Below are 14651 nucleotides of genomic sequence, written 5' to 3' on the forward strand. Positions count from 1 at the left end.
AGTGGCATCTCTGCAACTTGCAGAGGAGCTCTGGTGGTGTACCCTGGAGTGCATTTTGGTCGAGCTGGGGATGGATGTGGGAGCTGCAGTTTGATTCTTGAAATACTGCCTTCTTCTAAACTCTCTGCAATTTGTCCTGCCCCAGCCTTGTCTGTTTGATGCATAAATTTGAATATTAAATGTACTTATCTCAAGTGTGGTCTACCTTCCACTTGAAGGGTGCACGTCTTCTGAGTGCATGGTAGGGGGAAATCTGACCATTTTCTAAAGCAAAGTACTGAGTGTCCCAGTGCCTGTAGGTTGTGGTAGACAAAGTGGCACTCAGGACTAGATGTATGTCATGTATTTATGAGCTGATAGTTCTCAGACTGCAAAAGACAGATAAAAGGGTAGTGATTCAGGTACTTAATTGTAGGCACCTAAAGCATTTTACATTGCTGATATAGCCTTCGTAGGACTGGCAGATGTGAAACTGGAAGAGTGGGGTAGTCATGACCTACCTGTAACATCAGCTGAGGCAGAGGGACACCCGGAAGCATTGCATGTGGCTGAGGCATCAATATCCGGGCACTTGGATCAGTGTCAAAGTGGTGAGAGGTTAACAGTGACTTCCTGGCTTTTCTGCTTAAAAAAGCTTTTTAGCTTTTCTGCTAAATTCATCAGTGTGAAACATTCTGCTCTTCTCTCGTATGTACAGATGGTATTCTTATGTCCACTAGAACTTGTTTTTGATACTCAGCAAGGACCAATCTAGGGGGATGACAACATTTTGGACATAACAGCTGTTAAGAGAAAGATAGCTGGATTGGCACACATCAATTATTACATAATTCACATTCAGATCTCATAATTTGTGTAATAAATAGAGGGGCAGTAGTTTAGTTGCATCACCAGCACAATCATTAGTGACTTCATGTAGTTAGTGCAAACCATTTTCCTATATTTTCAGAAAAAATATCTATGTACATTCATGCCTGTTTTGAAGTTAATTATTTTATTTTCAAATAAAAACAGCAAACATACTGCTTCCGTAGATACAACATTATTTTTCCCATTAGGACATGATGAACATACAGAAGGGAATGGGAGATGTGAGCTGGTAATGCATCACTAAATTTCCATCAGTGCCTAAAAAGATGAGGATTTGGTCTTGCAGGACTCTGTAAAGCCTGAATTCTAATGAATTTAGACGAAATTTTTCAGTGAAAGTGAGGGAAAAAGTGATATCTGTGACATTAGTAATTCCTCGTTTCAGACAAGTTCTAACAGTTGGGACTTCTGTAATGCACACTGTGGTAGGAAAACTAGATGTATTATAACCTCGTGAAAATATGGTTAGAAATTTGTTTCCAGGCTTAGTGAAGAAAAGCAAAATTCCTTAGGAGAATAACTGCTTGGAGTAATACCTCAACAATTCTGCTTGTTGATTAGGTATTCATTTATTGGCAATTGTTGTTGTACTTCTCTTTTATATATTTTTTTTCTCTTTAGAACCTTCTTTGTACTTAGCAGATTTTCCTTTTAATTAGTTCTCTTCTTTGGTCCTAACATGTAGAAGAATTAAGCAAAGCTCTCCAGGCTGCTGGTAAGATCAAAATCTGTAAAATGAAGTGGAAGATGGAAATGAAACTTTGTTTGAACATTAAACAAAGAAAAATAATTATGATGAAGATCATAATAATAAGATGACTCCTAAATTACTACAGAGCAGCCTGGCCACAAAACTATAAAAAGAAAAAAAATATCCATCCTAGCATTTTGCATTTTAATTAAAATGTGTCATATTTAACTGATGTCGTAAATGTTACCCCCAGGACAATGAATCCCGATGTTGTACTTAACTCTGATTTTGCATCAGACCTTTGTCCCCACAGGTTACCATGGATTTACTTCTAGAGAATAACTCCAGAAGAAAGGACTCTTGCCTCCTTTGTAGGCTAAAACAAATATACAGTAAAGAAAACAGGTTTAAAGAAAACAGCTGCAGAATAACAACTGAGTCTGGATTTAGATACAACAATCGAATCTTTTCACTTCATGGACCTTTCATGTTCAGACACAAACAATCTGTGGAGCCCACTGGAACTGGGATGTTCTAGGAGCTCATGACCTCTCCTGTCTGACGCCTGAAAAAAGGCTATCTGTAAAATAAGATATGCAATATTGTGAAAAGTGTACAGTAAAAATTGATGGTAATTATCTTGTTGGGAATTTGCTTTTCTTATTGGAAAGCTTTGAATTTCGAAAGAGAAAAGTTCTCCCCAGGACTGTCTGAAGTTAAAATAATCTGTTCAAGTGTTTACAATGCCTTCAGAAAGAAAATATCATATTTGTGTGCTAACTTCAACTCGCTGAGACCTCCACAGCGTATGGTAAGACTGAGCTTCACAAAGTTACCTTTGCCCACCGCTGAAATGCAATAGTCTCTGAAGAGTGCTCGACTGCATTGAGTGGTTTTGTAGATGAAATGGAGAACCAGAAAGGTGGGTGGCTGGGGCTCGCAAGAGGCTGCTCATTGTGTTGCAATTACCTGAGCAGAAATTTAATTGGGGTGCTGGCGCTGGCACAACCGATTTTGTAAAGCTGCTACGAGGTCTGTATTGATCGTAACTGTCTTTGAAAAACCAGCTAGTTTATGTAATGCCTGTGGCATGCCTTTTGGAATCGTGTTAGGAAGTGGCTTTGTGATGGGGAAATGCTGCTAAAACGTGGTGGACTGAGGGCATTCATTTACATGGTGGACAGCTTCAGTTTTCTCTCTCAGTAAGGTACCATCCTTTCTTTTATCTTTACGTTAAGAAAACCTGCCTCTGTAACAGCAAAGAGATACTATTGGAAACTCTGCAGAGGTTGGGGAAATGCTTGGAAGGTCAGCTCACTACTCACCACATCCCTCAGGTGTGCAGGCAATATTTCTTCAAAAATTGCTCCCGTGCTGTAATCAGCATGCTTGTGACCTTGCAAAATGAAAGAAGGCCTACCTACTTGTTCATCTTCAGTAGGCTTTCCTTTCTGCTGCAAGAAGAGGAGTCTTGCTGAGCCCAAATTACCATCTCTGGGCATTGTGAAAACTCTAGGGGATTCATTTGTTAAGTCAACCCTCCAGTGAATATACATAGAAGTTGTGGGGTTTTTTTTTCTGCAGGTATGAGACTAGCACATTCATTTAGACCAGTGAGAGACCTTTGTTTTAGGAACAGCCTATTTCTCTTGTTCTCCACAGGGATTTTGTTGTGTTTATGCAGTATATTTTACTGGCATAAAGCTACATTTAGTTTTGTCTTCTATTATAAGCCTGTTACTGAAACTTAGACTTGTACAAACTCCTCTGTTTTTGTGCATTTGGGAATATTTGGATTTTTTCCATCTTTTCCTATTGAATTTGAGTGGCACCATTTTGCCCTTGTGTCACCGCTGAAAAAGAAACGTTACGACAGAGGTGCAACTGCAAACTTGAATAATGAATTATTACCCACCCTCCTGTTATGTTATTGGAATAATAATATAACTTTAACAAGATCCAACAGATGGAACACCTTCCCCACAAGGATGGACTGAGAGAGCTGGAGCTGTTCAGCCTGAAGAAGAGAAGGCTCCAGGAAGACCTGATAATGACCTTTCAGTATCTAAAAGGGGCTGTAAGGAAGAAGGGGACGCTCTTTAGCGGGGTTCACTGTAAAAGTACAAATGAAAATGGTTTCAAACTAAAAGAGGAGAGATGTAGACTGGATTTAAGGAAGAAGATTTTTACTGTAAGGATGGTGAGGCACTGTAATGGGTTGGCGAGAGGTGTGATCAAAGTCCCTTCCCTGGAGACATTCAAGGTCAGACTGGACAGGGCTCTGAGCAGCCTGATCAGCTGTAGGTGTCCCTGTTCATTGCAGGGCAGTTGGTCTAGATGACTGTTATGGGTCCCTTCCAGTACAAGTGATTCTGTGATTGTATGGCAATTTTAGAAGCTTATCAGTGGAGTTAGAGACTGGCTCTATTTTGGCCGGCGTACAGTTTTCAGTGATACCTCACACTTTGCTGAAGGTTACTAATATGCAATATAAATGGTGAAATATATTGTAAAAGGAATCACGTGCTATAGTCATTTGGTTCTGATGAAGCTGCTTCTGCTGTCACCTATCTAACACTGGTCTTAGCACTACATTAAAGCAGAATGCAAGTGACTTTGTGGTCCTCTGTTGTCCTACAGGTAGAAGCACTGCTGCCAGCATGGCTCGATATCAGTGTAAACACACACACAAAAAAATCACTGCTGAAAAATTCAGAGTGCATTAAAAGTTTAATTGTCAAAAGCTATTCATCAGAAATGGGATGAGAACTACATGTTATTGTCATGTCCTTGCTGCAATGGTTGTGCGTTAGCAGTTTGCTATTCAGCAAAAGTCCTAGCAGTGGCATTGCCTGCCATAGCACCAAAGTCACTGCACAGCTTAGCATTTTCCTCTGCTCTTTGTATGTGCTTAAAGATTCCCTTTCAATGAGTGTTTACGTGTATTTCTTTAATGTAGTTGTCACAAGTTTACAGCTGCTGCATGTTCCAACTCCAGTTGCCACCCATGCTGATCCTCTTTGTATTCTGTTCTGGTGTTATTTTATTCCTCTTTTTTATACCCCTAGATTTAGGGAGACAATTGTAAGTTATCAAAGATCTAGAGCTGGGATTGTGGCCCTGATAATTTAACGTGCCCAAGATTTCCTCGTGTTATACTCTGAATAAGTGAAGATGTTTCAATGAAAAAGAAGATATTAATCTTAAGGAATGTGAAGTGCACTTAAAACTGAAGGAAAAAAACATGAAAAGCATTGTAAGTGATTCAGTAACATCTTCATTTTGATTTTAAATGTACTCGAGTCCATGATGGACAAACTGCTAACAGCAAAGTCAGAGCAGGTAGAAATACTTCCTCTGAAATCTTTCTGACCTGACATGCAATGATATGCAATTTCCAGAAAGAAGACCTAAGTATGAGGCAGCTGTCAGGGGAGTGAGAAATGCAGGCACATATCATGGTATGTTTACAAAACGTCCACCTCCCACATTTCCTTATATAGAGTTTTCAGCAGAGGAATGATGCAGAAGCTATTCATTAAACCGTGGACTTGGTGGCAAAGGCTGTCTGCTGGCCTGTTTTATGTGTTGTTGTTGGAGTAGACTTTAAACATAGGATGAGCCAAGTTGTAAGTGGAGGATCTGTTCCGCAAGGTTGTTCTGTAGAAACGTGAGCAATAAGATGCTAGAATTGTCTCATTTTCTGTTAGATATTCAGACTCACATGTGCTGTCTTAGGGGGAAAATGAAGTAGAAGTCCTCTTCTAAAACAAAATCCTGCGAGTGACACAATCAGGAAGCTGTGTTGTGCAGTCAAAGCAGTGAACAGGTTTGTTAACTGAGGGCTCCTTGCTGCCCACGTAACACTGTTGTCTTGGATCCCGTACAGCTCCTGTGAAGTCAGGGATGCTTGGTGCTGACTTCAGGTGTAATGGTGCTACACTCCAAGAGCCATGGGTTGGTGAAGGCAGAACTTTAGGAAGAACTAGAACCACAGAAAGTGCAAAGCTAAGAGCTGGGAAATGTGTGGTTGTGAATCACACCGTTACATGTCGAAGAGAGTGGAGCTCCACATCTTTGTAAAGCTATGAAATGTAGTAAAATGTGTCTTCTCAGGAAATGCTCAGGAAGGGTATTCTAAAATGTGTTATTGAACACTATTCTTCTGACTTCTTCAGTGTGATGAGGGCTCACTGTGGCACTGCCTCAGTAACCACGCAGTTTCTCTGTAATTTTATACAGAGACATTGAAACTGTACTAATTCATGAGAGGTTTCTGTTCACAGATGACCTTTAGGTAGAGCCAGTTTTTGCTGGAATGGTATTGCTCTGTACTTCAGTATTACCATGACTTTATTATTTTTCCCCTCATAATTCTTACTACTTCCGAGTATCAGTCCATTTTCTGTTCTGCTCCGTTTCCTGCTTTGCTGATAAACAAAGCAAAAGACATTACTGTTTCTAAAATTCCACTATTTTGTAACTCACAGGTCTTCTGCCTGAAAAAGTGCTGCCTTTCAGTATTTAATATGTAGTACAACTTTCGATTTATCTACTTATTACTGAATTTACATTCGTGCATTGAATGTGAAACTTTCCTAACAAACTTTAAAAACCTGAATCTGTTCCTCTTTTGCAGATCTCTTGGAGTTGTCTAGAGGAGGAGAAGAAATCTCATGCTCAGATTTCCAGTGAAAATTCTTCTGTGAGCATCTTCATGTTATCTTTTGACAGAATGGTTATTATCCCACTAATCTTAAGGAGTGTGAAATATGTGTGTGTGTGTGTATATATATATATATGTATATATATACACAATATGTTATATACAATACCAAGAATCAATCATCTTGGTAAAATTTTGTGCACACATTGGGTTCCTTCTCTAAAATCAAAAATCGGAGAAGACTGATGACAAGAAATTTATCTCAGCATCTATCCTCTGTGGTGAGAAATTCCACAATTGTCTGATGCGTTACAGTGCTTCTCATCATCACCTCTTGTATTTCTGAATAACTCTATGCACTGTTGTGAAACTCATTACAAAGCTGGGCTGTTTTTGAAAGCTGACTGCTTCAATGGGTGGGGGCAGTAATAACTTATTTCTTATGTGTTTCTTTTTATGTTTCCAGGGTCTGCTAGTCCCAAGTATGAGCAAATTGCACACAGCCATACTTACATGGGCAATAATGTATATTTTTGCTCTCCAGGGGCAGCTTCTTGCATTTTTCTGCCTTAACCAAGATTCTGCAAAATTTTGTCCATTGCTGTATCATCATAGCACATAGTATTACTCTTGTGTTGCTAGAGAGAAGCTTGTTGTAGCTTGGATCTAGCACAATATTATCTTGACATGCACTAGAGTACACACAGTTACTTAGCTGATAGTTAATGTCCATGGAAAAAGCTTTTCCTAGATAGATGGAGCTTCAAAATAACCAGTGACCTCTGACTCTCCATCTGGCTGCACTTGGTTTAAAGCTGGGCTGTGTAATGCTAGATAAGCAGAGGAACTACACCACCTTTTGTTGTGAGAGCCTTTTATGGCCCAGAAGGATTATATGGATGTGTCTGAAAAGCAGAGAAGCTCAGGAACAGGTCAGAGAGACAAGCAAGGGGCAAGGGAGTGGAAAATTATGCTTCTTTTTTTTTTAGTTCCTTTTGGAACAGGAGTGTATTCACAACCCTCTTTGTCATTTTTCCTAATGCTGTTTCCTCATTTGTCAGTGTTTTTTTCTGCTCCCAAATGTGCCTGTGCAGGGATATTTGGTGTACTACTGGCTTTATTTTAATGCTGGGGGTTGTAACTTGGATGGGTGGTCCTGTTTGTTGTTTTTATGATGCTGCCAGTATTTGACCCTGGAGCATTGCAGAGGGGCATAGTAGCAAATACACTCTGCTGTAAATTTGCCTCACCTAGATGGCTTCTTTTACCCTGCTGGAGTGCTATGGGGTAGTCTGTCTAGTAAAAACCCGTCTGCTGCCTCCTCAGCTGAAGGAGCCCATAATTTATCCCTCTTGCTGATGCACATACACAAGCATCTTAAATGGGTTGGTAAGTAATCATTATCTTGAAGTGGCAGGCGGTAATTGCTGTATTAAAATTCTATGTAGCTTATTTGCTGTGCAGAACTACAGCAGAACTGTATGTACTTCGCCAAGCAAGTTGATTAGAGATGCCTTAGGCATCATCTTTTCCAATTTTTAAAAGATTAATCATGCATAGTTTTCATATTAACTTAGAACAGGGCAAGGGGTGAGTATGAGACAGTTCTTGCAGCACGCTCTGCATGTTCTGTATCTTTTTATGAGCCCAGGCTAACCTCCGTCTGTCTCTGATGACCCATCCTGAAAGAAGAAAAGAGAAATATTGTAATGAATCCACCTTCTCCAGGCAGGGTTTCTGTTCCCCCTGGAAAAGATACAAATGAAAAGAAATGTTGGAGATGCTGAACGTTCCTGTTGACCTTGCCAGCACTGGAATAGCTATGGTAACGTACGCTAGCATATGTCACGGTGTTAACATAGTCAAGGTGGAGGAGCTGCCTAGCAGAGGTGCAGAGTGTTTGCATTGTACCAAAAATGACAAATGACATAAGCTAAGCTTGCAAAACTACTCAGCTGTTAGTGAATCTGTTTCTATGCCAGAGATTTTGCTATCTTTGTTTGGGCTGACAGTGATTTATTCTGCCTTCCAATGCCAGCTGATGTAGTTCTGATGGAAAACCTTGTTGTACAGTGTCCTGCAATAAGTACAGGAATTACAACAGTCTAAAGAGTAAGTTTTGCACATCTAACAATATTTGGAGAAGAAACAGAGACCAGCAAGTGTTTTGGTGGTCATTCGTCTCCCTGCAACTGAATGCAACAGTTCTGCCTAAGTGAAGATATTCTTGTTCAGCTTCATACACTAAGAGGAAGGCTGGTTCTGGTCTAACAATATAACTAGAAGAAGCATGTTGTACCATGTGAGTTTATTTCCATTGTGATGGATCCAGCTGAGTTTCGGGAGTGGATTGAGTCTGTAGATGTGTTTATACTGCAGACTGGAGGGGTGCCTGCCTAAAATGAACTGGGGTGGATGGTGGAACCAGAGCAGTCACAGAAGCATGAATATCCCAGATGAGAAGATGCCCTTGCCTGTCCCTGTTCAAGCAGTCTGAGGCATTTCCGTTGTGTAGGTGGGTGTCCGTGTGTAAATTAAAGACCTAAAGCATGCATTGAAGAGCTTACAGCCTAAATCCCACTGAAATATGGCTATCAATCAGATTAAAGCTAAGCTTAGGAGGCACTGGATAAGCAGTGAGACCTGTGACATTAGCTACAAGAAAGGGGAAGTGTGAGTGTAAGCTAATGGTGAAAACAGGATTCTCCGGACCTGTTGTCCACAGTCATTTGGAGGCTATGAATTGTTCTCTTGGTGGAAAAGCAGTGTGAAAAATTCCCTCTTCTTCATTACTCACAAGGGAGGAAATTTTGCAAAAATTACCAAAGCCTACTTTAGAAAACTTGACGTATTCTAACCTAAGCTCAATCTGAAATGTATAATTCACTAATCTGCAATGATTTCCACAGCAAACAATGATATCAAAAGCATAAGATTATGATGAAAAGTATGGAAGAACAGACTTCATATTGATAATGGGTATACTGCACCCAAGAAGCAAAGGAGGGTAGACTGCTTTCTTTTTAAAGCAATAGAAATTACTTGATAGCTATGTAAAAATAAAATGATCAGTACTGTCAGTGTCTCTGTGGATAGATGCTGAGGTTGGTCAGGGATTGTCATTGGATGAGATTCTGGAATAAGCGTAGTTAAATCACATAGGCTTGGCTATGCATTTCTTTCTGCACTGCTTTGCAAAAAGTAAATGTGCACAGTTGCTTCCTTTTTTCTTCTGTGCTGCTTGTGTGGTGTGATACATGAATTTACTGTGTTTCTGATTACTACTGCCAGTTGGTAGAGTTAATTTTGCACTGAAGGTGGTTTATAGTACAGGGTTCGCATTTTCTTGATGGTTCATGGCAGAGGTTGTGCAGCTAACACACGTTTCTTTCAACAACTGGATGTAAGAATGTACTTAGGGAACTTCCTCTGTGTCCCCTCAGGAGAACATGAGGAGGACACGAATCTTTCTTCCTCTTAATTTGGATTCTCTATGTTTCACATTTTTCAAAACCTATATGCTGGGGCTAACAATGGAGTTAGCAATTTCAGTGTACAAATGCTGTTTATTTTAGAATGAAGATCAGCCAGATTTTCTCCCTTACATTATTGTGATCCATTAAATGTGTTTGAATCTGTGTCATTTTCTTTTTTAAAGAAATTGCTATTTGCTATTGAATATGTATTTTAAAAGATGATCAAGCCTTCTGCTGAAGTTGTCTTTCTTATATCTAGAAACCTCTACCCAAATAAGCAAGAGCTGAAGACCTCTCAGAGGACTGAATAGAATTCAGATAGTTAATACCTTAAATACTATTAACAGGTATCTCCTGAAGGGTATTTTGTCCTTGTTGAAGTCTGATATGTAGATTATCCGGTTTAAGATAATTGAATGAAGACTATATGAATTATAAGAAAGCAAATACGGTGGAAAATTATCGTGCTTATTTGTTTTGTCATCTAAACTACCCCCATTTTGGGCCATCTCTTTCACTCACAAAAGGGCACAAGGGTTGGTGCTACACTGGAGGATCAGTCCAGTGGTGCAATCAATCTCCCACCATACTGTTGTTCCACTTGTTCCCCACTGCAGCTTGTATGGGCTCAGCCAACTTTGTACTTCAAGAGAGTTTTACAAAAAAAAAGGTGAATAGAGATCATAGGATGTTTTTCTAGGGGAATTAATTTAAAATATTTAAGCATTACAAAGGTTTCTGACCTAAATGAACAATGTAAGAGAACCGGGGGTCTGCTTTACCGTTTGGATTCTTTTCCACCTGGAGAACCGTAGGCATAACAGTTAAAACTCACTATAACCTGTCTCTCAGAGGTCTCATTCGGAAATTTATCTTCCTCATCTTGGCATTTAAATTCCCAAGGAATTTAAAAGAGAAATGTTGAAATGTTTTAGTGCATGTATATGCCAAATTGCTCTTCTGAATTCTATTCAACAACCTTAATGGAAAATATAATCCTGAGTTAGAAATCAGGAAAATCAGGGTTCATTGTTTTGTTTTTTTTTTTTAAATCTATTTCCTTAAAGTTGTTGAAAGGTACAACCTTGAAAAATTCACTCTAAAGTGAATTTGGAAGAATTTAAAAAGGAGAATGGTTGTGGGATTTTTTTGGAGGAGAGGCATGAAGGTAGAGGGGTTGGTTGGTTGGTTGTTTCTTGACCATATGGTCTAAAACAAAAGAAAAAATTTGGATAACAATAAAGAACGTACCTTTTTTCTCCAGAGTGGAAGGATATCTGAAAAGTGCTTGTGCAAATTCATGGTGGGGGCCATTAATAAAGTGACAACTCAGATGCATCAAGATGCAACTCTTCTGTATCAAGAACCCTTGCGCCTGCGGCTGTTGCAGCTCTCTTTCTTGGGAGACTCAGTGAAAGGGTGGCCTTAATCTGATGTACAGTAGTTAATGAGGTAACCAGAAAGGACTTTGTTGGTCAAAAGAAATGTTTCTAGAGGAAAAAGATGAATACAGTAGCTCAGTATTATCTACAGTACTCTGGACCCACTTTTTTCCACTGTGCTGTGTTTGGAAAATGTTTACAGGGCTGGACCAAGCCATGAGGTCACTCATGTTTCTAAGGTGTAGGTGGAGGTGAAAGCAGCCCAGCTGTTGGCACGAGGTGGCACAACATCCCTTCTCCTTCTGAGGTGGTGACACCCTGTGATGATTGCTCTACCCTGTGAAGACTGCAGTTTGGTTTGATTCATCCAAAACATTTCAATTCTATTTCTGTCTGAAGTGGCTTTGGATGCAAAGCAAAAGGTGTTTTTCTGACTGAACAGGTTTTGTTGATATATGCACTGGGGGCTGGAGGGAATGCAGAGATAAGCATACAGCAGCTGAATTGTGTAAATGAGCAGTTGTGACCCTGAGTTGTTCCAGTAGTTCTGTGATTTAATACTCTCTGCTTTGAGTGCGATTTACTGCACAGTCTGCATCCGCAGAGTCTATAGTGCAGAATTTCGTTGTGCTAGATGCACCTATTAAATGGCTTCCAGCTTCCTTTATGCATTATTCCAAGAGGGGAAAATATATAGAATAGGAGGCAAGAAATGTTTTATTGCAAGATATAAAGACAGGAGGATTAAAAAACTAGAAAGAAAGAAATTGGCAATTGCTAGTTGGCTGTTCATGTTAATCCTCTTTAACACCCACGTGACTTCAGCTGGAAAGCCTCTCACATTTTTCAATCTGTTGTGGAGCACCAAGCTTAGTGACAGTTATAAGAACCTTTAAAAATCTTTAAGCAGTTTGTATCCCCTCTCAGTGTCACTCTGTGCCTTGGCAGGCCGGCGCTGCTCAGAGACCTAGAGCTGAATGATAAGTGCAAACCTCCTTTCTGTGTATTTCCAATAGTTTGTTGTGCCACGGCTACTGGTTCGAAGCGACGTGTCAGACACCGATATGTGGATTTCAACAAAAATTTTTGGAAGAGGGTTTAAGCAGCATTTTTATTTTCAAAGTGCAATTTGATAATTTTTAGTTCGTGCCATAAAACACGCCCTGGAATCCCCTGATTTCAGAGGTATTTCAGAGGAGCTGCCTGAGAGCATAATTATGAATGCTTTCCTTTTTGAATGGCCGTACAGGTAATAAATAAAATAGAGTGCAATAGATCATTTTTGTCTGTTGTATTGTCAAGGCTATGGCTCATGTGTCATTTGCAGTACTTATCCAGGTTGATTTTGATATTGCAAGAAGCTCAGTTTTGCTGCCACGTATGTTGAGATCTACAGTCACAGGGTTGCTTTTGTTGGTTTTTCCTCTACTGGCAGGTCTCACATGGATTATTGTGAGATATAGACTGACTGAGAACAATTTTACAAATAATTCTGGCATACATGGCTTGACAGCATGGAGAAACTATCATAATTTTTTTAGGCCTTAAAACGCAATGTATAGTCGTGGCCATTTGGAAGAAATATCAAACGACAAGAAAATGGTCAGGCTTATGGTGTTTGTTTTTTTGTTTGTTTGTTTGTTCAGCATTAATTTTTTCTGTGTCATCTAAGCATGAGAACTGAACAGCATAGCTGTCTGAAGTGCTACTGGTATGCTGCAGTGGAGCTGATTTTTCTGTTTGGTAGTTTCATGCTGTCTTTATTTTGCTGAAATTTCAAACATAGTGATCCTGATGAACTTCACTAATGATCCCTTTCATATCGTAAGAAATGAGATATGGCACAGCCTGGAAGCACCAAACAGGTCATTTAGCTATTCACAGAAGTCACCCTTTATGAGAGCTTGGATTTTGCTGTGTAAATGCTTCAGTTAGTTTGGATCCTAATACACACAGTAAACCTACAGAAATTAAATGAAGAGTGAATCAGAGACAATATATCTTAAAAGGTCTCTCTTGCATAATGACTTTGTATATGTCACAAATGCATATGTGGGTCTGTTTTGTCATACCAGTTATTATCCTTAAATCAAATTTTGATTCATTTATTCTTGCAGAGTCTTTCTCCTGTTTGGTTTCCAGGTCCTATCTAGTATTAATGAGCACAGTGGCCATTTCAATGCAGTGCTTTATAGACGTAAATGTTGCCGTTATGGTTTCACGCACAGCTTCTTTGTTAACTCAAAAGGTCATTGTAAAACTCATGTGTGCACGTAAATTAAAAACAAATGGATTGTATGCTTTTAAAATGATGTGGTGAGGGTAATTGAAAATGAGACTTCACGGACAGAGGGAAAGGCCTTAGGGAACATGACCCCTACAAATCTGGGCATCTGCCCCACTCATCCCACCCTACTGACCCTGAAGTTCTGATGGCAGGTAGCACAGCTCAGTGGGAATGCTGAATAGGATTTGAAATGATTTTTTTAAATGGAGTAACAGTGGAGCAGTGTATGACTGCACTTATGTAAACCTTCCACCGGGTGATATTTGAAAGATAAAACCTAGAAAGGGACAATGTGTGAATGGAAGCAGCCAGGCAGGCTGGGGGAGTGGCCATCAGTTTATGCACACAACTGCATTTTCAACATAATTAGCTGTCTAATTGAGCATTATAATTTAACTGACACATTTAAACATGTAATTTATTTGAATGCATGCTGCTTATAATCTGTTTATAATATTTTCCTCTTCAGGATGGAGTCGGACTCTACAGGATAAAAATACCTTTCCAATGAACAGAAAAATAACCAAAATGAATACATCAAAGAGCCCAAAATGTGAGTAAATTTCCACAATTTTGGATTTGAAGAGGAGTTAGGTAGCAGAAATAGCATGCAAGTAAAATTAAGCAAAACCTGGCTATCTACTCAGCATAATTCTAAGTGGAAGCTGCATTTTGTTATTTTAAATACCAGGGAGGTTGTACAGAACATCATATCCTCAGGTCTTCATGCAAAGCTGACTAGTTTGCCTGGCAGCTAGGTAGGAAGGACATTTTGGTGACTGAGAGGTTTAAACTGCACATCTGTCTTGTCTGGAGCAAAGAAGCATCCCTTTCTCTAGGTGATAGATATTGCCAATAGGCACAATTCAATTTGCTCAAAGAAGCAATTGAAAATGTTTGCCCTGGGTACTTCCCTCACAATCAGACCAATTTATATTTATTTTCAGGGGCAGATTCTGGACCTGAAGCTGATAGGTTCTGCCACAAGTAATCACACAGATACAAGTTTTTCTTCTGCACTGGTGATGCTGCGGTTGTGCTGATGCCTGCCTGCCTGCCTGCCTGCCATTTTGGTGTTATTTCTTACAGTCCTTACAGCAGTGCTTTGGGTATGACTGGCTCTCTTCCTATCTGAACAGGAACAAAATCATATATTCCCTAGGCTCTATTAAAATTTGGAGACCAGCCTGTGAACTGGTTAGAGAGGAAGGAGCCCAAAGTCCCTTTGTCGACCCTTGCATGCTCCCTGATGAGCTGAAATATGCAGTTTCCTATGCAC

The 14651-nt window shown here is 39.7% G+C and overlaps 1 protein-coding gene across 4 annotated transcripts in view; it reads left to right on the plus strand.

Annotated features, from left to right (window-relative positions):
- Positions 1–14651, plus strand: part of SLC7A11 (solute carrier family 7 member 11) — a 109660-nt gene that overhangs the window by 27859 nt on the left and 67150 nt on the right. For 2 of the 4 annotated variants that reach the window (XM_052690200.1, XM_052690199.1), the window contains exons 6-10: positions 6201–6266; positions 7879–8052; positions 8607–8742; positions 13842–13925; positions 14320–14481. The gene's annotated coding sequence lies outside the window, so the exon portion shown is untranslated. The remainder of the gene's footprint in view (positions 1–6200; positions 6267–7878; positions 8053–8606; positions 8743–13841; positions 13926–14319; positions 14482–14651) is intronic. The other 2 variants (XM_052690201.1, XM_052690202.1) reach the window with 2 other exon arrangements.

The sequence above is a fragment of the Tympanuchus pallidicinctus genome, unplaced genomic scaffold (assembly GCF_026119805.1).
Source record: "Tympanuchus pallidicinctus isolate F22 unplaced genomic scaffold, pur_lepc_1.0 scaffold26, whole genome shotgun sequence".
Classification (NCBI taxonomy): Eukaryota; Metazoa; Chordata; class Aves; order Galliformes; family Phasianidae; genus Tympanuchus; species Tympanuchus pallidicinctus.